Genomic DNA, 21,168 nt, shown 5'->3' on the forward strand with positions numbered 1-21,168 from the left:
GTCTAAAGCAGCGTTTCTCAAACTTTTCTATACACGGAACCCTTTTAAACCCAAAATAAAACTGTGGAACCCAATGGAATATTAGTGATGTGTGTATATTGCAGACAAATATTAAATTACCAAATGTATTTTATCACTATCATTACACATTTTTATTGATGTCACATATTATACATATTTAAAAATTATAAATAATGTTGTTGGACTGTATTTGCTATTATTACAAAGATTAGTAATCCTGGCTTACTTTTACCACTAACACTGAACATGTTTTTTTGAACTCACATACCGGTACTACTATTTAAAAATTATAAATGTTTCTGAAATATATTTGCTACTGTTGCAAAGATCAATAAATATACTCGTATAACAATCATAAATTAAATTAAGTTCGTTTGCATTGTTAATACTGTTGTGTAATTCACACTAAAATTTAGGTACTTATTTTTTTTTTCAGAAAAAAACACCTATTTGTAATAGATCAGTGACGAGTGCTTTTGTTATTTACGCCTGCATATTTCTTTACTACCGGGTTTAATGCTGGGAAGCTGAAGTCTCATGTCTGGACTTGCATCCAGTCTGTTTCGGTATTTAGTTTTGATAGACATATACACACAGAAAACCCGTTTCATATAGGTAAGTACAGTTCTGTTCTTATTCTGTTTCGTGTTTTTATAACATTATATTTTAGAGATTAAAAAGTAAATAATTTCACATCAGGAACTGGCGGAACCCCTTAGAGTTGCTTACGGAACCTCAGGGTTCCGGGGAACACACTTTGAGAAACGCTGGTCTAAAAAACGTGTGTTCTAAATTTCATGTATGTATCTTTAATAGTCTGGCAATGTAGCAAAAAATATGAAGTTACTGGAAACCGATAAAAGCGGGCATGTGATTTAAAAATCCATAGCGCAGGAAGTTTAAAAATGATTTCTCAACATCCGATAAGGGCACAAATACCCAAAAAATGTTATGCAATGCATTCCACACATATCAAAGGGTATTTAAAGAAAAAAAATTAATTTAACTTACCGGAAACAACAATAAAAGTGGGCGAGTGATTTAAAAATCCATAACGCAGTAAGTTTAAAAATGGCGACTCAACATCCGATAAGGGTATCAATACCCACAAAATGTTATGCTATGCATTCCAAACATATCACAGAGTATTTTAAAGATTTTTTTTTTAATTTACCCATTTTTCACCAAAAAATACCATCCTCTCACCTTAAGGCCATAAGGTTTCAATAATATACATGAAATACAAAATTATGTGATAGATTACAAAACAACACAAAAGAAGATACCTTAGAAATTATATAAAATATAGTAGAAAATTACAAATAGTCAAGATCAGTTACATAATATAAGGAGAATATAAAATAAAGTAGAAAATTACATATAATCAAAATCAGTTACATAACATAAGGGGAATGTATATGTTTAGTATTTATTTATTTAACCTGGTAGAGATAAGGCCGTCAGACTTTCTCTGCCCCTCTATAAAAAATGCCAAGGAATTACAACTACAATATGAAGAATAAAATTGTAATTAATATTCATCTTCTCATTAAAACGCTAAATAACCACAGCAGTTGATAAAACGTCGTAAAATAATCAATTAAAAACGCCGGCCAAACTATCTAAACACAACAGTAATTTATTATTTGTGTAAGAAACCCTCTAAAACATACCTGCACAAACAGCGCTCAACGAGCGCGCGCGCTCCTTCGGAGTGGGAGAGCTGTGTTTACCGCTCGTCCGCTCGTCGAAACGGAGAGGAAGATACGTCAAAATGACATAGACTTGCTATAGGTAGAGGAGAGGGAAACGACCACTCAGTTATCTAGTGGAGTGCGGTGTGTAGGCCTATTCTCAGTAACTGTTTCACGTTGCTTATCTACTGCTACAGTGCAGTAAGGAGGAATCTAAAAGACGGGATATAACATTTAACATTTAACGATTTACAGATCGAACTTATTAATCTTCAATGTGACCTAAGGGCTAAAGATCATTTGAATAATACTATTAGCCTGGTTGAGTTTTACAAGACTAAACATTAGCAATAATATCCACGACTACACAGGCTGGCTGTGAAAATTATTGCAATGTTTGGCTCAACATTTATATTTGTGAGCAACTGTTTTCTATAAATAACTTTAATGAAGGTAGACATCGAACATCTGTAAATGATGTTTCATTATGATCAGTAGGCTACTGTTCCTTTCAGCTGCAGTAGTGATAAGTTAAAATATAACAAATGATATTGTACATTTAAGTAGCTATAGAATTTCTATTATTTCTGTAAAATAAATATTTCTTTATTAATTAATAATAGTCCAAGATAGTTTTGCAAACACAGAACGGGAATTCATTTAATAAACACTCGTAATAGTACTTCCTTTTGTGTATATTTTGTACGAGATCACACCTTCTTCCGGTCCACCCTTATACAGAGCGCAGCTAATATCTGCATTCCGCTCATGAGCTGTGAGCCGGATCGGAGAGCGCAAACCTTATGCAGGCCTGCTCTAAAAGGTCAATTTTACATGGAAATTTCAGTGGTCGTTCAATACATGTAGTTGTTTTAGTAGTAGTAGTAGTAGTAGTAGTAGTAGTAGTAGTAGTAGTAATAGTAATAGTAGTGGTAGTAGTAGTAGTAGTGGTGGTAGTAGTAGTAGTAGTGGTAGTGGTAGTAGTAGTAGTGGTGGTGGTGGTGGTGGTAGTAGTAGTGGTAGTAATAGTAGTAGTAGTAGTGGTGGTGGTAGTAGTAGTAGTAGTAATAGTAGTAGTAGTAGTGGTGGTAGTAGTAGTAGTAATAGTAGTAGTAGTAGTAGTGGTGGTGGTGATAGTAGTAGTAGTGGTGGTGGTGGTGGTAGTAGTAGTAATAGTAGTAGTAGTAGTAGTAGTGGTGGTGGTGGTGGTGGTGGTAGTAGTAGTAGTAGTAGTGGTAGTAGTAGTAGTGGTGGTGGTGGTGGTAGTAGTAGTAGTAGTAATAGTAGTAGTAGTAGTAGTGGTGGTGGTGGTGGTAGTAACAGTAGTAGTAGTAGTAGTGGTGGTGGTGGTAGTAGTAGTGGTAGTAGTAGTAGTGGTAGTAATAGTAGTAGTGGTAGTAATAGTAGTAGCAGTAGTAGTAGTAGTGGTGGTGGTAGTAGTAGTAGTAATAGTAGTAGTGGTGGTGGTGGTGGTAGTAGTAGTAGTAGTAGTAGTAGTGGTGGTGGTGGTGGTGGTAGTAGTAGTAGTAGTAGTAGTAGTAGAAACTCAATTTTTTGTGCGCCACATGTCAGCAAGTAGATTGACGCCCGCTTCCGGTACGCGACCTGATTGCAAGCTGTAGCCTATGTTAAAAATGGCGCTGTAGTTGCACCTTAGGCTATGAATATGACATGACATCCTGTAACAAATGAAAGTTAAAGATGAATGTTGTTAAGATTCAAAGAATCTATTAAATACGTAGAGGGAAGATTGAATCATAATATTTAAAGCATTTAAAATAGCTTTACTCTTCGATGTCACTGAACTCCAGTCAGCTCTGCAAGTGTCGGACTGAGAGATGAGTCGCTTTTGCGTGGACCTGATAGCTCATTCATTTATTTATGTTGCTCTGTTGTATACACGTTTTGAATTCATTATGACATTTCGGTTGACACTTGTATGAGAATGCGTCCCTATTGACTGCCGGGTCGCGCTCCACCTCGCGTGTCCCAGGCAAACCCCTCTCATTAGAAACAAAGCGCAGTGGATATTGAAATTAAGCTTCTGGCCTACGGCTTTGTTCCATTACATACGAGACCGTTTCATACTGCGTGTATGTAATGGTGACTTGTGGAATACACGACAGTTTCACCACAGTCTGGTATATACAGTCACGAAGCTTGAGTTGTGAGGTTGTTAAAAACCATAGATTGTGCCGGTACTATTTCGCAGTATCTGTAATGAGGCGATATTAGCGATCCTAGTGGTTAGCAACTATCTATGGATGCATATTTACTACGTATTGAGCTTCGTAACTGTATACCTTGTGGACTTGTGGAATACACGACAGTTTCACCACAGTCTAGTATATACAGTCACGAAGCTTGAGTTGTGAGGTTGCTAGAAGCCATAGACTGTGCCGGTACTATTTCGCAATATCTGTAATGAGGCGATATTAGCGATCCTAGTGGTTAGCAACTATCTATGGATGCATATTTACTACGTATTGAGCTTCGTGACTGTATACCTATACTAGACTGTGATTTCACCTCTTTCTATACGTCGCTCACGTAAGGTTATTCACCATGTTTAGGAAGATAAGTGACCATCTTTCTCCATATTAGGGCAATGATAATGGAGAAAAAGAATTATGAGCTCTTTGCTGTTAAAAATTATTATGTTCTGCTTTCCTTTATAAGTTCTTCTTACGACGTAACAACTCGAAGTTGAGGTTTCATTCATAATGTTCTGCCCAGGAGCAGGTCTTTCATTGCAAACCCAGCATTCTCCACTCTTTCCTATTTTCAGCCTTTCTATTAGTCTCCGGATATGATCCATATACGTATCTTAATCTAGTCTATCATTTGATATCTTCTTCTGCCCCGAACTCTCCTTCCGTCCATCATTCCTTCCAGTGCATCCTTCAGAAAGCAATTTACTGTTAACCAGTGACCCAGCCAATTCCTTTTTCTCTTCCTGATCAATTTCAGCACCATTCTTTCTTCATCCACTCTTTCCAACACAGCTTTGTTTCTTATTCTGTCTGTCCATTTCACACGTTCCATTCTTCTCCATATCTACATTTCAAATGCTTCCAGTCGCTTCTCTTCACTTCGTCGTAATGGCCATGTTTCTGCCCCCCTACAATGCTACACTCTACACTAGGCTCTTCCTTAATTCTTTCTCCAGAGGTCCGCAGAAGATGCACCTTTTTCTATCAAAAGCTTTCTTTGCCATTGCTATTCTCCTTTTGACTTCTTGGCAGCAGCTCATGTTACTGCTTATAGTACACTCCAAGTATTTGAAGCTGTCCACTTGCTCTACTGCCTCTTTTAGACTTCGCAAGTTTACCTTCTTTACTTTTCTTCCTGTGATCACAGTCTTCGTCTTGTTTGCATTTATCTTCACTTCATATTTCTCACAGCTGTCATTTAGCTCCAGTAGCATATTCCTTAGTATTATCTCTTATTGTGTTAACAACGCCATATCATCTTTCCCAAAACACGCTATGAAAAATTTAATATAAAATAATGCTTATTGTATTTCGGAAAGGAAGTAAAAACGAGCAAAATTTTATAGAACTTTTTTGTTTGAAAATATCTGCAGTGCTCGGGAAAAGTGACACAAGTCAGTTTTCACTAACCTTCTTTGATAATATATTGGCAACTTACGGAACATCTGCTAGCTTGGAAAAAAATACGTAAATATTTCTCCCATTACAATAATTCATACAGAAAAAATCAAATCGACATAAACCAGTGTAACTTGTCAATAAATTATCAAAAAAGGTTTGTGGAAACTGACTTATGTCACTTTTCCCAAGCACTGCAGATATGTCATTTTTGTGTCTAAGGCTGTACATATCAGCCAGAATATCAGTCACAAGAAAAATTAACATATTGGCAGGAGTTTTGGCGATAGACTAATAGGACCGTACATTCTACCAGATTAAATTGTGTTACATATAATTTCATAGAAAATGAATTGCTTGTCTTGTTGGAGGAAGTATACTTACCATACCATCAAAGCCTACTGATGTTATTTATTCATGATGAAGCACTGGTCCATTTTTTTTTTTTTTTGCAATATCCGAGATTCCTTCATTCATTTACAGTTTTCTGACCAAGGGCTCACTGCAAACCCAGCATTCTCCAATCTTTCTTACAATTAGTTTCTGCTTTCCTCTCTGTCTCCTCACATGATCCATATATCTTAATGTTGTCTATCATCTGATATCTTCTTCTGCCCCGAACTTTTCTCCCGTTCACCATTCCTTCCAGTGTATCCTTCAGTAGGCAGCTTCTTCTCAGCTAGTGACCCAACCAATTCCTGTTTCTCTTTCTGATCAGTTTCAGCATTATTATTCTTCACCCACTCTTTCCATCACAGCTTCATTTCTTATTCTGTCCATTTCACACGCTCCATTCTTCTCCATATGCACATTTCAAATGCTTCTATTCACTTCTGTTCACTTCATCGTAATGTCCATGTTTCTGCCCCCATGCAATGCCACACAAAACACTTCACTAGTCTCTTCCTTAGAACTTTTTTTTTTAAGAGATCCGCGGTAGATGCTATTTTTCTATTAGAAGTTTCCTTTGCCATTGTTATATACTCTTTTTAACTTTGGCAGCATTTCATGTTACATACCAAGTATTTTAAGCTGTCCATTTTCTCTGCTGCCTCTTTCAGAATATGCACGATTACCTTCTTCATTTTTCTTCCGATAATTAACTGACATTTAATTAAATTCTATTCAATTCAATTCAATTTATTTGGCCATTAGACATACAGTTTTAGGCTTCGTCAGAATACATTGAAAAACATACAACACATTTAAAAACACTAATAAAAGAAATAGTAAAATTTAAATAATACAATGAAAACATGAAATCATTTGAAACTTTTAAATTAAAGAAAAGTAACTAAATTGCAATTAAACTTATTTATTAAAATACAATTTCATACAAATTTGTGTTGAAAAACTCAGCAACAGAATAAAAAGGATTATTTAATAACCAATTGTAAAATCCAGTTTTGAAGCTATTGATTGGGAATTTATAATATTGACTTGGGAGCTGATTATATAATTTCATCCCCATAATTAAAAAGTTTGTGTTGCTCTTGTGTAATGGACGATGGATTAGTCGGAGATGTCCAGTGCAATGACCTTTTAAGCGAGTTGTTACTCACCCACCTTTCTGATGTTCATGTTTAAATTTTATCTCCTTTTTACAATATTATTTCAACTTTGCTCCGTCATATCATAGCGCGGACGCTGATTAACGTATACAGTTGAAAAAAAGCCTTTAAAGAATAAAATATCGTGTCTGGAAGTCTCTTTATCTTGATGACAGCTCGAAGTGATTAACTAAGAAGGTAAATCTTTACCATATATTTTAATCTTGTTAGGGTCCCGGAAACTTGCTATACTAGATGTCATCCTCGTAACATCTCGGAGTCATTATCGGGATGGTACCCCTTGCGTCGTAATTTACTATTCACATTTCATAATCACCTCATATTTATCATAGCCTCCATAAGCGTCGTATTAAAAGGGTTGACGTAAACCTGTGAAAGCAAACAAACAATCATCGGCACCTCGTGAGAAATATTAACACACCAACGGTAAACATTCAACTTAGCAGCCGTCCTGCAGGTGGCTGTGATGGATCATGTGACAGGGGACAGTTCAGGAGACGTGTGAATATTTAATCGCGGCGTAGCCCACCTGCTGGCAGTTCCCCCGGGTCCCTCCAGCAGCAAGTGTATCTTTAAATCCGCGAGAGGGACCTGTTCAATCAAACCGGCGAGGCTGCTAGGCCACCACCCAGCCGCACTTACTCAATGTGCCATTCATGCTAAGAGCCACCGTTGTACCCAGGGGTAAGGAGCTGGACTCGTGAAGCGAGGCTTTGTTTTTGAGCGTGGTTGGGACCCTTCTTGAGCTTATTACATGATTGGATTTTTTTCTGGTTTTGTTTTATCTACCGAAAGTGGCGTAACTAGAAGCTTGGAGGCCCTTGGAAACATTTTAAGATGGTCTCCCCCCCCCCCCCCCGAAAAAATTTGAGTTCTACAAAGTGGCACCCTTACATGTTTTATAACATCTGAATAATAAGTTATATATGATTGCCTCTATTATGTTACGCAATGTTTACATTCCCCAGTGTACGACAGTACTACTACTACTACAAATAATAATAATAATAATAATAATAATAATAATAATAATAATGATAATAATAATAATTACTTACTTACTTACTTACTTACTTACTTACTTATGGCTTTTAAGGAACCCGCCCTCACATAAGCCCGCCATCGGTACCTATCCTGAGCAAGATCAATCCAGACTCTATCATCATATTCCACCTCCCTCAAATCCACTTTAATATTATCTTCCCATCTACGTCTCGGCCTCCCCAAAGGTCTTTTTCCCTCCGGCCTCCCAACTAATACTCTATATGCATTTCTGGATTCGCCCATACCTGCTACATGCCCTGCCCATCTCAAACGTCTGGATTTAATGTTCCTAATTATGCGATGAAAGAGTAATTATGTCAGGTGAAGAATACAATGCGTGCAGTTCTGTGTTGTGTAACTTTCTCCATTCTCCTGTAACTTCATCCCTCTTAGCCCCAAATATTTTCCTAAGCACCTTATTCTCAAACATCCTTAACCTATGTTCCTCTCTCAAAGTGAGAGTCCAAGTTTCACAACCATAAAGAACAACCGGTAATATAACTGTTTTATAAATTTCCAACTTTCAGATTTTTTGACAGCAGACTGGATGATAAAAGCTTCTCAACCGAATAATAACAGGCATTTCCCATATTTATTCTGTGTTTAATTTCCTCCCAAGTATCATTTATGTTTGTTACTGTTGCTCCCAGATATTTGAATTTTCCCACCTCTTCAAAGGATAAATGTCAAATTTTTATATTTCCATTTCGTACAATATTCTCGTCACGAGACATAATCATATACTTTGTCTTTTCGGGATTTACTTCCAAACCTATCTCTTTGCCTGCTTCAAGTAAAATTCCCGTGTTTTCCCTGATCGTTTGTGGATTTTCTCCTAACATATTCACGTCATCCTCATAGACAAGCAGCTGATGTAACCCGTTCAGTTCCAAATAATAATAATAATAATAATAATAATAATAATAATAATAATAATAATAATTTATAAGAGATATATTATCGGTTGTTGTGTATAGTTGTGAAACTTGAACTCTCGCTTTAAGAGAGGAACAGAGATTAGGCTGTTCAAGAATAATGATTATTAGGGAGAAAAATTGGCTCCGGCGCCGGGGATCGAACCTAGGTCCTTGGTTCTACGTACCAAGTGCTCTAACCACTGAGCTACGCCGAAGTTCAATCCACAGTACCGGATCGAATCCCTCTCCTCTACCTATGTTGATATATATGAAGTCAACTGCCATTATACAAGGAGCGCACTGAATTGAGTGACTTGGTGGCCGGAATTTCACCGTAATATGCACTAAAAGTTAATCTTTACGTGTTCAAGAGTAAGGTGCTTAGGAAAATATTTGAGGCTAAGAGGGATGAAATTACAGGAGAATGGAGAAAGTTACACAACGCAGTCGGACTGGATGATGTAGTCAGTAGAGTGCTGGCCTTCTGTGTCCGAGGTTGCGGGTTCGAGCCCAGCCCTGGTCGATGGCATTTAAGTGTGCTTAAGTGCGACAGGCTTATGCCAGTATATTCACCGGCATGTAAAAGAACTTCTGCGGAACAAAATTTCGGCACACCAGCGACGCTGATACAAACCTCGACAGTTGCGAGCGTCGTTAAATGAAACATACTTTATTTTTTTGTACAACGCAGAACTGCAAGCATTGTATTGTTTGCCTAACATAATAATTAGGAACATTAAATCCAGACGTTTTAGATGGGCAAGGTATGTAGCAAATATGGGTGAATCCAGAAGTGCAGAGAGTATTAGTTGGAAGACCTGAGGGGAAAAGATCTTTGGGGAGGCCGAGACGTAGCTGGAAGGATAATATTAAAATGGATTTGAGGGAGGTGAAATATGATGGTAGGGACTGGATTAATCTTGCTCAGGATAGGGACCGATAGCGGGCTTATGTGAGAGCGGCAGTGAATCTCCTGGTTCCCTAAAAACCATTTGTAAGTATTATTACTAATAATAATATTAATAATAATAATAATAATAATAATAATAATAATAATAATAATATGAACTGTCACTGGCCTTGCTCTGGCGGTAACACGTTTGCCTGCTAATTTCGGATGCTCTCGGATATGGGTTCGATTCCTGATTGGTTGTTTTTTTTCCCAATGCTTTCTCCAATGCAAATCCTCGACCTTATCTCATCAAATATAATTTCGCTATCATTATTGTCATCGACGATAAATAGCCTAGTAGCTGATACAGCATTGTTAAAAATAACCGAATAAAAATCAACATGTCTGTGATTATCGTATTAGATTAAAAGGTATCTGGCAACTTTGGTTATGTGGGCGGAATGGCGGATAACACAGGATATTAAATACCATACGTAATCAGTCCTTCCAGGAGGAAAACATATTCGTTTCCCCACTAGATGTGTAGTTCAGGTCCCTTACATTTCCTACCTGATACACGGTACTGCTTGAGCCACAGTAAATAAGTACATGGTGCGGAGAAATGAAAACGACAGTGTTTCGCATAGAATTATTTCGGCTGCTGGTTCTCACGCTGTCGGAGCAGTAGCCGCGGTGCCCCCATCTCGGGTCATGGTGCCCGGCCCGCGCGGTGATGATCCGTTAATGTGTGAAGCTAATGAGGGGTGAGAAAGCGCGATTGCTTTTTGATGGAGCGGCATGAGCTGCTAATGGCATGACGGTCCCTGCATGCTAATGAACTACTCACTACCTGCAGTCGCTCTCATATCCCTTCCTGTGTCTTTTTCTGTTACCCTCTTCTTTATTTCCTTTCACTCCAGATTGGTTCCTCTTTTGATAAGCAGACACCTTATTCCTTAGACCAATATATATTTTTTTCATCTCAATATCTTTCTTTTTCCCCCAAAATCTTTGTTCTTCCCTCATATGATTCTTCTCTTCATCTCTATAACTTTCTACTCTTCACCTTATTATTGTTCTTCTCTTCGTACTTTTCTTCTTCTCAATACCATTCTTCTCTTATGTCAGTGCTATTCTTTCTCCATCTCAATGCCATTCAGCTCTTCATCCACTACCATTATTCTGTTCATCTCAATATCATTCTCCTATTCATTTCAATATCACTTTTCTTTATTTCAATATAATTATTTTATCTCACTCAATGTAGGTTTTGTAAGCAATGTTCGTAAATATGATAATATTACCCCATCCCTGGAAACAATAGGTTGGCTTAAACTAGATAAGAAAAGAAATTTACATTCACTTCTCCTTCTCTTCGAAATCTTGAACTCTTCTATTCCTTCGTACCTGTCGTCTCGCTTCACTTACCTTTCCTCCCACCACAATCTGAACACACGCTCTCGCCATGAAACAATACTAACAATACCATCTCATCGCACCTCCTCATACTCATCCTCTTTCACAATAGCTGTGCCAAGACTCTGGAATTCGTTACCTGCTAGCATCAGGGACTGTCGAAATAAAATTGAATTCAAACACAAACTTACTAGGCACTTGGTCAGTAATTGCGACTCGTTCAGACATGCTTTCTTGTAAATAGTTCTCTTAATCTACCACAAAATATTTCAATATCCGGTAATTTCATCACTATAGAATTTTGTTATTCTAGGTTCAATTTGTAATTCAGTAAATACAAAAATATTCTTTGTTCTTAACTTCTATGATAAAATGTCTAGCTTTCATTAATAAGGTAATCTTGTCGTACTTTAATTTTTATTGTAATTGTAATTGTCAATTTAATATTCATTGTAATGTTATTCTTCATATTATAGTTGTAATCCTCTGGTAGAGGGACAGAGAAGGCCTGACGGTCTTATCTCTACCAGGTTAAATAAATAAATACTAAATACTATAACTCTTTTCTTCACTTCAATATAATTATTTTCCTCGCTTCAGGGTCATTCTTTTCTTCACCTCAATATCACTCTTTTCTCATCTTGAGTACTAATTTTCTTTTCACTTAGGGCCTAAATATAATTCTTCTCTTCACCTCAATAATGTTCTTCTCTTCAACTCAATATGAATCTTCTCTTCAACTCACTGTTTTCTTTACTTCTATATAATTACTTTCTTTCCGTCAATGTAATTATTTTTCCACTTCAGTATCATTATTTTCTTCACCTAAATAAATATTAATCTTCTTTTCATTTAAATACAGTAAAAGTTTTCTCGTCACCTCAATAATTGTCTTCTCTTAACTCAATATCATTCTTTTTCTATCTCAATATCATCCTTTTCTGTACTTAAATATATTTATTTTCTTTACCTAAATACAATTATTTTCTTCACTTCAATATCATTCTTTTCTTCACCTCAATATCATTATTTTCTTCACCTCAATATCATTCTTTTCTTATCTTGAATATTAATCTTCTTTTCACTGAAATATAATTCTTCACTTCAACACAATAATTTTCTTCTCTTTAACTCAATATTATTCTTCTCTTCACTTCAACATCATTATTTTCTTTACTTCAATATAATTATTTTCTTTACCTAAATATAATTATTCTTTTCATAACTTTAATATCATTATTTTATTCACCTCAATAACATTCTTTCCTTCTCGTCAATAGGTCCATAATTATTTTCTTATTTTGAATATTCTTTTTTCACTAAAATATAATTCTTCTCTTCACCTCAATAATTTTCTTTTCTTTAATTCAATATCATTATTCTCTTCATCTCAATATTATTCTTTTCTTTACACCAATAGAATTCTTTTATTCATTTCGATGTCATTCCTTTCTTCATCTCAATATCATTCTTTTCTTCACCTCAGTATCATTCTTTTGTCATCTTGAATACAATTCTACTTTTTGCTTAAATATAATATTCTGTTCACCTCAATAATTTTCTTCTCTTTAGCTCAATACCACACTTCTCTTCATCCCTATATCATTCTTTCCTTTACTTCAATATAAATATTTTCTTTATCTCAATATAATTATATTCTCCACTTCAATATCATTATTTTCTTCATCTCAATATTATCCTTTTCTCATCTTGAATATTAATCTTCTTTTCCCTTCACTATCGTTCTTTTTATCTCAATATAATGTTTCTCTTGATCTATTTTAAGATTTTAGAGCCTAAAACGCCTATTATATTGTGTTAGTATGTGTTTTAAAGCATGAAAAATTAAGTTATGAATATAACGGGGAGAGTTTCTCCATCTCAATATAATTCTTCTCTTCACCTCAATATCTTTCTTCTCTTCACCTCAATATCATCCTTCTCCGATCTCGAATACTAATCTTCTCCCTTCATTATCACTCTTCTCTTTACTTAAAAATAATTCTTCTCTCATCTTGAATATTAATCTTCTTTTAACTTCAATATAATTATTTTCTTCACCTCAATATCATTCTTCTCTTCACCTCAATATCATTCTTCTCTCTTCTTGAATATTAATGTTCTTTTAACTTCAATATCATTCTTTTCTTCACTTCAATATTATAATTCTCTTCTTTCTTCTTCTAATAATTCTCCATTCTGCCTTTGAACTTTCAGGGATTCTGTAAGAGACGGGCACATGCTCATTTAACTCACTCCAACCTGTCAGTCCTCGGCCTCCTAACACTTAGCTATCCCCTCATTTCACTGTCATGTAACACTTCCGGCTTGTGCTCAGGTTGTACAGAATAGCCGAAAGTACTTCTTCCCTTTTCGCTCTTCCTTTTATATCTCTTCTTCGTTTCATCATCCTCTCTGTCCTTTCATCCTCTTACTGCCCATCTTTGTCTTCATTCTGTTCTTCCATTTTCCTCTTTTCCTTTTCCTCAGTCCTTCTCACTCATACATATTCGTTTCTCTTTTTTATTTTTTTTATCCCTTTCCTTTCTTTTTCCCGCTTCACCTAATCTTCTTTTCTACCTTCTCATCTTTGTCTTAGATTCTCCTTATCTCTCCTCGTACTTTTCCTCATTCTTCAGGATATCATTTTGTTGTTACTTTGTACCTTCTCTTCAAATTCTTCTTCTTCTTTGATCATCGCGTTTCGGTTTTCGTAGAATAATTATGTAGATGTTAAATTGGAAAGGAATCGGTGATGAAAGCATGAATTGGCGGATTAATAAGATCAATTAAAACAGTAGAAGTTTCTCAACAGTTCAGCTCTCATGAATCTTCTTGTCGGGATGGTTGAATTATTACATCGAATTGGATTGTATGTCTTGGCATGGCACATCAGTTTATTACTAAGATCGCACCCGGACAGCACTTCTAGTGTCATATGTGAAGCGGATATTAGAACATCAGTAATTAAATTCAGGTGATCTTATGTCACTACTGCTCGCACCACATTCAGACCACACCTGTAGAGTGTCGCCTGTGTTTGTTGAATAGAACCAGCACCATCACAATTATCCGAGTCAACAGCTTCTTCCAGGGTTTCACAAACCACTTCCGAAGAATTGCAAGAACTACTCCACGACAAGATATAGGCCTACATATAAACTTACAACGCCAGTCAACATATATTTCAAAGTGCGCAGAAATCAAATGCTGCTCCCGATCAGACTTTAGTGGAGATTAAGTTATTTGGCTTGAAACTCTTGAAGAGTAGGCCTATAGATCTGCTCTATGAAGTACGGTTTACTCTATATAGTGTAATGTAACTTTGTTCTATTCCTACTCCGTTAATATACCTCTCTGCCACGTCTCTCGTTATCAGCTGTTAATGAGTGTAAAACAATGACGTCGAGCTTACTCAAGAACGGAAACGCTATGTTTTGACTGTTGCCTGGCTATAATACATATACTCAGTGCAGTATGTGCAAGGAAGGAACAAAATTGCTTCTTTTCTTTCCAGATTTCGAATTCGAAGCGCTGTTTTGGTTGACACTCTCTCCAGAATTGGACTGTATCGAAGGATTCAAAGTTATGACAGCTTCAACCACAATGTGTTCCTTTTATAAGATGAAATCAGTACATTTCCGAACTACACTTGTATTTATCATACCGTTAAACATACATGCACGTGTCACTGAAGATCATTGCTTCCATGCCTGTTGAGCCAGTCTATCAAACAGCGTCAGATATAATCTAAAATCTGAGCTTCTACACGTGATTTTGTGCAAACGTGCGATTTTTCCTGGAATTTTTCCATATACGCCTTATGGCTAGTCTTCTTCTCTGCCTTTCAAGTGATGCATTTAGTATAGATTCCTGACGTTTCCCTGATTCAAAGTAACTTCTCCGTTTCCTATGTCCTATGAGTTGCCTACATTCAGGGCAGTCCGGAAACTTATTGATTGCCCCTTGTATCGTTTTCTCCCGCTAGTCTCATTTCTTTAATCGCTTCATTATTGGTACATTATGTGTTCATAATAGAAATGCAGTTTTAAGGTGAGTAAGTCATTTATTTTTGTCATTCTTATTATGAGTAGCTGGAAGGGGCTGAGAAGTATATGACATCTCTCCCCTATACATCTCTGATAAAACATCACTGACCTGCTTCACATTATAAAGAGCACATTTGTAGTTGCAACAATTTCTGTAGTAACAGGGGAAAAAAGATGAAGACTTTGTAGTATACGTTCCTTCTTTGTACCGTTTTGGACAGAGAACATTGATCTGCCTTGAAATTACGGTTTATAAGTAGACATAATACTGTAATTAATTTTGTAGACAGCCATTATATTTTCTACCCGTACAAAAGCATGTTACAATTGACTAGTAGGCTAAGTCTATTGCGAAAAGTACTTTTAACACTAATGCGAAACGTACAATCCCAGAAACAAAAAAGACTCGACTCTTGAATCTCCTTACAGAGCACGATTCACAGCACAACGAATAGACAAAGGTTTTCAAGTCCGTGTTATTTGGACAGTATTACAGGAAGGTACTTGACAACTAATGCAAAAAGTACGAAATTGATCTGAAGATAAGATCGAATTAATGCCTCAGAGTTATTCAACAAACACGATACATTACGACAATCTCGATTATGACAATTCATCGCAAGCATTCCGATAGCTCTGTGCTATCCTGCTTGCTCCTAGACTACGAACAGTATTACGGTTCGAATACTGTTCAGGAAAGAGTATTTTTAATTAATTATGTAGGTTAATTTCGTTTACCATCATTCTATTTTACTGCACGATTAACGATTTATAAATACCGATATCTACTATTAAGAATAGGTCAATTTTCATCGCATCTTTTCAAATGCCTTTCGGATTGCAGCAATAGACATAAAATGAATTTCGATAACTGCCGAAGCTATCACCTGTGTACCACAGCACTGAGCATGCGCAGTGCATTGAACCTGAAACTGAAAATTCAGACGGGTCATTTTTTTTTCTGGAACTGTACTTATAACACTGATTTTCAACTGTTTACGCTGATTGTCAGTTGTTTCCCACCAGACATTACACAGCAGCAATATTGATAACTATTGGAAATAATTAAGAATTAAATTAAATTTTATTTATAAAAATTAGGGGGTACCCAGAATTAAACAGCAGACACCTCAATCTCCAATCCAGTACTCTACCACTGACAAGGAAACATTCTGATGGGGGCAGATAAAAAAGTTATTTTTTTTTCTTCCACCATGTTGATAATGTCAAAACAAGTGCTTATACAAATTTTGGCCACTCGACTGCAATTACGAGGTCGTCCAGAAAGTGATTTTTCCTGGGGCCATTTACAGAAAAATAGCACAATAGCAATTGTTTCGCTATTTGTCAACATATCCCCCACTAAAATTGAGACATTTGTCATACTATGGGATCAATTTTTGTATCCTTGTATCGTAAAAGTCAGCCGCCTGGGACCGGAGCCAGCGTTTGACAGCCGTCTGCACCTCTCTGTCGAACCCATAATGTGACAAATGTTTCAATTTCGGTGGGGAATATGTTGAAAAATAGCTCAAGAATTGCTGTGTCTGTTCCAAAAAATTTTTGCAATGAAATTGTGTTTCCTTTCTGTTAGACGGCCCTTGGCGAATTTATTTTTTACGGCCCTCATAATTGCGATCGAGTGGCTAAAATCTGTATAAGCACTTCTTTTGACATTATTAACATGTTGAAAGAAAAAAAAATAACTTTTTTATCTGTCCCCATCAGAATGTTTGCTTGTGAGTCAAAAGCGTCATAACACCGCTTGGTCGTAATGTGTTAAAGTTTCTGTAATTAACTTTTTAGTGGTAACTATTAGATTACGTACATTTTAGGCTTTCCCCTTCAAAATTCTCTAGAGTTCCTTCAGTGGAACAGCGAAATTTGGAGTGAGACAAGTGGCCAACAGGCTTGGAGTTCACATATTGACTCTTTCTCAGCCTCGAACTCCCTTGGAGAGAGTTATGTAATTATTTCCCCCTTTCATACCAAAGATGTAGATATAATGGGCCCAGTAGAGTAAAATGGTCATGTCTAAGGTAAACCGCTTAAGGGAACTGGGTAGAAATACCTGTGCGATTGAAGTACTTCAGTAAAAAAGTTTAGTTCAATATTTATAGGCTTTTAATGCTCAGATTGGAGTAAAAATTCCCATGGTTATACAATAAATCATTCTGAAGTCGGTGCTATAGAAGACAACTAATTATTTTCGTATCCAAGTGCAAGAGAAAAAAATCCTAACTGTTAACCTGTTTACCCACTTTGCTAAATGTACCTCAAGCTTTAGGTGCACATTACTTGCTACAATCTTCACTTATATTCCTTGTATGCGAGTTGAATCGTAAGTAGGCCTACTGTCATTAATATCAAGGGGTTGTTCTTTGAGATATTTTTAACTAAAAAGTTTAATGCAATGTTGGTTTTTTTACTTTCTTTTCGAGATAAAAAAATGCTTTATGTGAAACATTTACTTCATAGCGCGTTTTGGGAAAGTCATTGATTTAATTACCAAAACGCTCAGTCAACTTAAGACAGCTAATGTTATGATAATAAGTGACCGAGAGAATTTTGGTTTTGTCCTTAAAATGTGCAGAAATGTAGGCTAATCTGAACACATGTAGCCTAACTTTTCGTTGTGGAAATGAATTTTAAAATGTCACAATTGAGGAGCGTTTTTGCAAAAGTCGATAGATGCAGAATTTTTCGAAAGTGAGTTACATATGGATATCGTATATTTTCTACCTCCGGAATCGATCTATGAAATGAGATTTACCAAAACTTGATTCATACCGTATGTAGAGACTACCAAACCTTCCAGGTTTTTTTTTTTTCAAAACTCGATAGATCCTGTCACTTAGTGTAATTTCTGAAAAATCTTGATTTCTACACATTTAGAGGAAAAAATTAAATTATTTCAATAATTTATTGTCATAATACACAGCTGTCTTAAACTGTCGGAGCATATTGAGAATTAAATCAACGGCTTTCCCAAAACACGCTATGAAATGTTTCATATAAAATAATTTTTTTCTTCGAAAAGGAAGCAAAAACGAGCAAAATTGTATTTAACTTTTTGTTTGAAATATCTCAAAGAATAACCACCTGAAATTAATGACGTTACTTACGGTTTATCCCGTATTATTTTTAAATTATCAAGTAATGAGCCACCGGCATGGCTCAGTCGGTTAAGGCGATCGCCTGCCGGTTTGAAGCTGCGTTCGGGCGCGGGTTCGATTCCTGCTTGAGCTGATTACCTGGTTTGGGTTTTTCCGAGGTTTTCCCCAACCGTAATGTGGATGCAAGGTAATCTATGGCGAATCCTCGGCCTCATCTCGCCAAATATAATCTCGCTATCCCCAATTTCATCCACGCTAAATAACCTAGTACTTGATACAGCGTCGTTAAATAACCAACTAAAAAAATCAAGTAATATATATTGTAAACCAGTGGCTGTCAGCACTCGCTGAAATGTACAAAGGGTACGCGGTGCTGTCCCGTGTGCACTGTCGTGCAACAGGGAGAGATAGAGAGCATACCCGCTAGCAGATACGGAGTGCACCCTAGTGCGCTGCGTTTTCCGCGGGTAAGAGAGACTAGCCCCAGCGTGCTCAGTGCTGACGACACCTGTTGTAAACTTAAACCAATCACCCTTGGTGAAACAGAAAGAAAAAAATATTTTGATTAAAATCTTTGCCATTTTTTCAATGCATATATCTTTTTCTTAAGTTATGTGTCTGATATTCATAAACCTGTAGGTCTACTTTGTAGGACACAGGTTCAAAAAACACTGTAAAAATTTAATTAAAATTTATTCAGGAGTTTCAGAGAAAAATGTACTTAAGTTTGAAAAGTAGTAACTTACCGTACTGAAAACTGCATTTAAAGAAAAAAAGATGAGGAATGAATTATATGCGCCACCATGTTTAGAGAGAGACCATTTAACGTTTTCTCTGCAGAAATAAAATAAAAAACCAGGGTTAACACCCCAAATAATTACTCAATTCCCCTAAAGTTTCTTTCCATTTATATTTTCAAGGGCTTCATATCTGACCAGCTATTAAAGCTAAAAGAAGATTAGAATAAAAAAATTCACTTCATTCATATTGCAAAGTTTTGTCACGAATTCCTGATTGAAATGAGATAGAGACGCGCTTTATGGTACCTGTAATTAAATTGCGCGATCAGATTCAGTGGAGGATGGATGAGCCCGTCAGTGGCAGCGCTATGGTTTGGGAACCCCTGCTGAGAGTGACACATGCGACCCGGGTCGATTAGCTATTCACGTCCCCGCCTGCATTCAAATAGCTGCAGGCCACAGAATATAAGCGAGAGCTCGAGAATAAATTACAGAGCAGACGAGGTGCTGAATTAACAAGTAACACAAACATGCACGCCGTGACCTATGATCGCCCAGACGCTCGGTGATTATCCCCCTCGGAATTTAAATTCAGAGCATTCAATACTTGCCGAGTATGAAAAGCCACTTAAGATTTCAAATTATCAGCCACAATGTAGGCAGCCCTCTTATGTCAACTTTAATCCTCACGGACGTGTGAAATCACCTGCCTCATTCAGAAGTTATTATCAAATTCAAGCCCCCAATTTATTTTACGCCGATCATAATAATAATAATAATAATAATAATAATAATAATAATAATAGATGCACTATCACATTTACTTTTTAACTTCGCTCTAGAATATGCCATTAGGAAAGTTCAGGGTAACACAGTCGGTTTAGTATTGAACGGGTTATATCAGCTTCTTGTCTACGCGGATGACATGAATACAGTATGTTAGGAGAAAATCCACAAACAATTAGGAAAAACACGGAAATTTTACTTGAAGCAAGTAAAGCGATAGGTTTGGAAGTAAACCCCGAAAAGACGAAGTATAATTATGATTATGTCTCGTGACCAGAATATTCTACGAAATGGAAATATAAAAATTAGAGATTTATCTTTCGAAGAGGTGGAAAAATTCAAATATCTTGGAGCAACAGTAACAAATATAAATTACACTCGGGAGGAAATTAAATATGCCTGTTATTATTCGTTTGAGAAGCTTTTGTCATCTACGATGAAAGAGTAATGGAACGGAGAAAAATTCTCTCCGGCGCCGGGATTTGAACCCGGGTTTTCAGCTCTACGTGCTGATGATTTATCCACTAAGCCACACCGGATACCACCCCGGCGTCGGACAGAATCGTTTCAATTTAAGTTCCAACTCTTGGATTCCCTCTAGTGGCCGCCCTCTGCACTACATCATAGATATCTATGAACGTGGGACTGAAGTCCACACATGTGCTGTGGTGCACTCGTTATGAGTAACTAGTTGGCCGGGATCCGACGGAATAAGCGCCGTCTTAAATCACGAAGTGATTTACGCATATCATATATATTATTTCAATGTACCGAAGTACATATGATATTTCCATGCAGATATTCTGCGTCATCATACGATGAAAGAGTAATGGAACGGAGAAAAATTCTCTCCGGCGCCGGGATTTGAAGCCGGGTTTTCAGCTCTACGTGCAGATGCTTTATCCCGGCCAACTAGTCACTCATAACGAGTGCACCTCAGCACATGTGTGGACTTCAGTCCTACGTTCATAGATATCTATGACGTAGTGCAGAGGGCGGCCGCTAGAGGGAATCCAAGAGTTGGAACTTAAATTGAGACGATTCTGTCCGACGCCGGGGTGGGTATCCGGTGTGGCTTAGTGGATAAAGCATCAGCACGTAGAGCTGAAAACCCGGGTTCAAATCCCGGCGCCGGAGAGAATTTTTCTCCTTTTCATTACTCTTTCATCGTATGATGACACAGAATATCTGCATGGAAATATCATATGTACTTCGGTACATTAAAATAATATATTTTGTCATCTAGTCTGCTGTCAAAAAATCTGAAAGTTAGAATTTATAAAACAGTTATATTATCAGTTGTTTTGTATA

Source organism: Periplaneta americana, chromosome 1 (assembly GCF_040183065.1).
Source record: "Periplaneta americana isolate PAMFEO1 chromosome 1, P.americana_PAMFEO1_priV1, whole genome shotgun sequence".
Classification (NCBI taxonomy): domain Eukaryota; kingdom Metazoa; phylum Arthropoda; class Insecta; order Blattodea; family Blattidae; genus Periplaneta; species Periplaneta americana.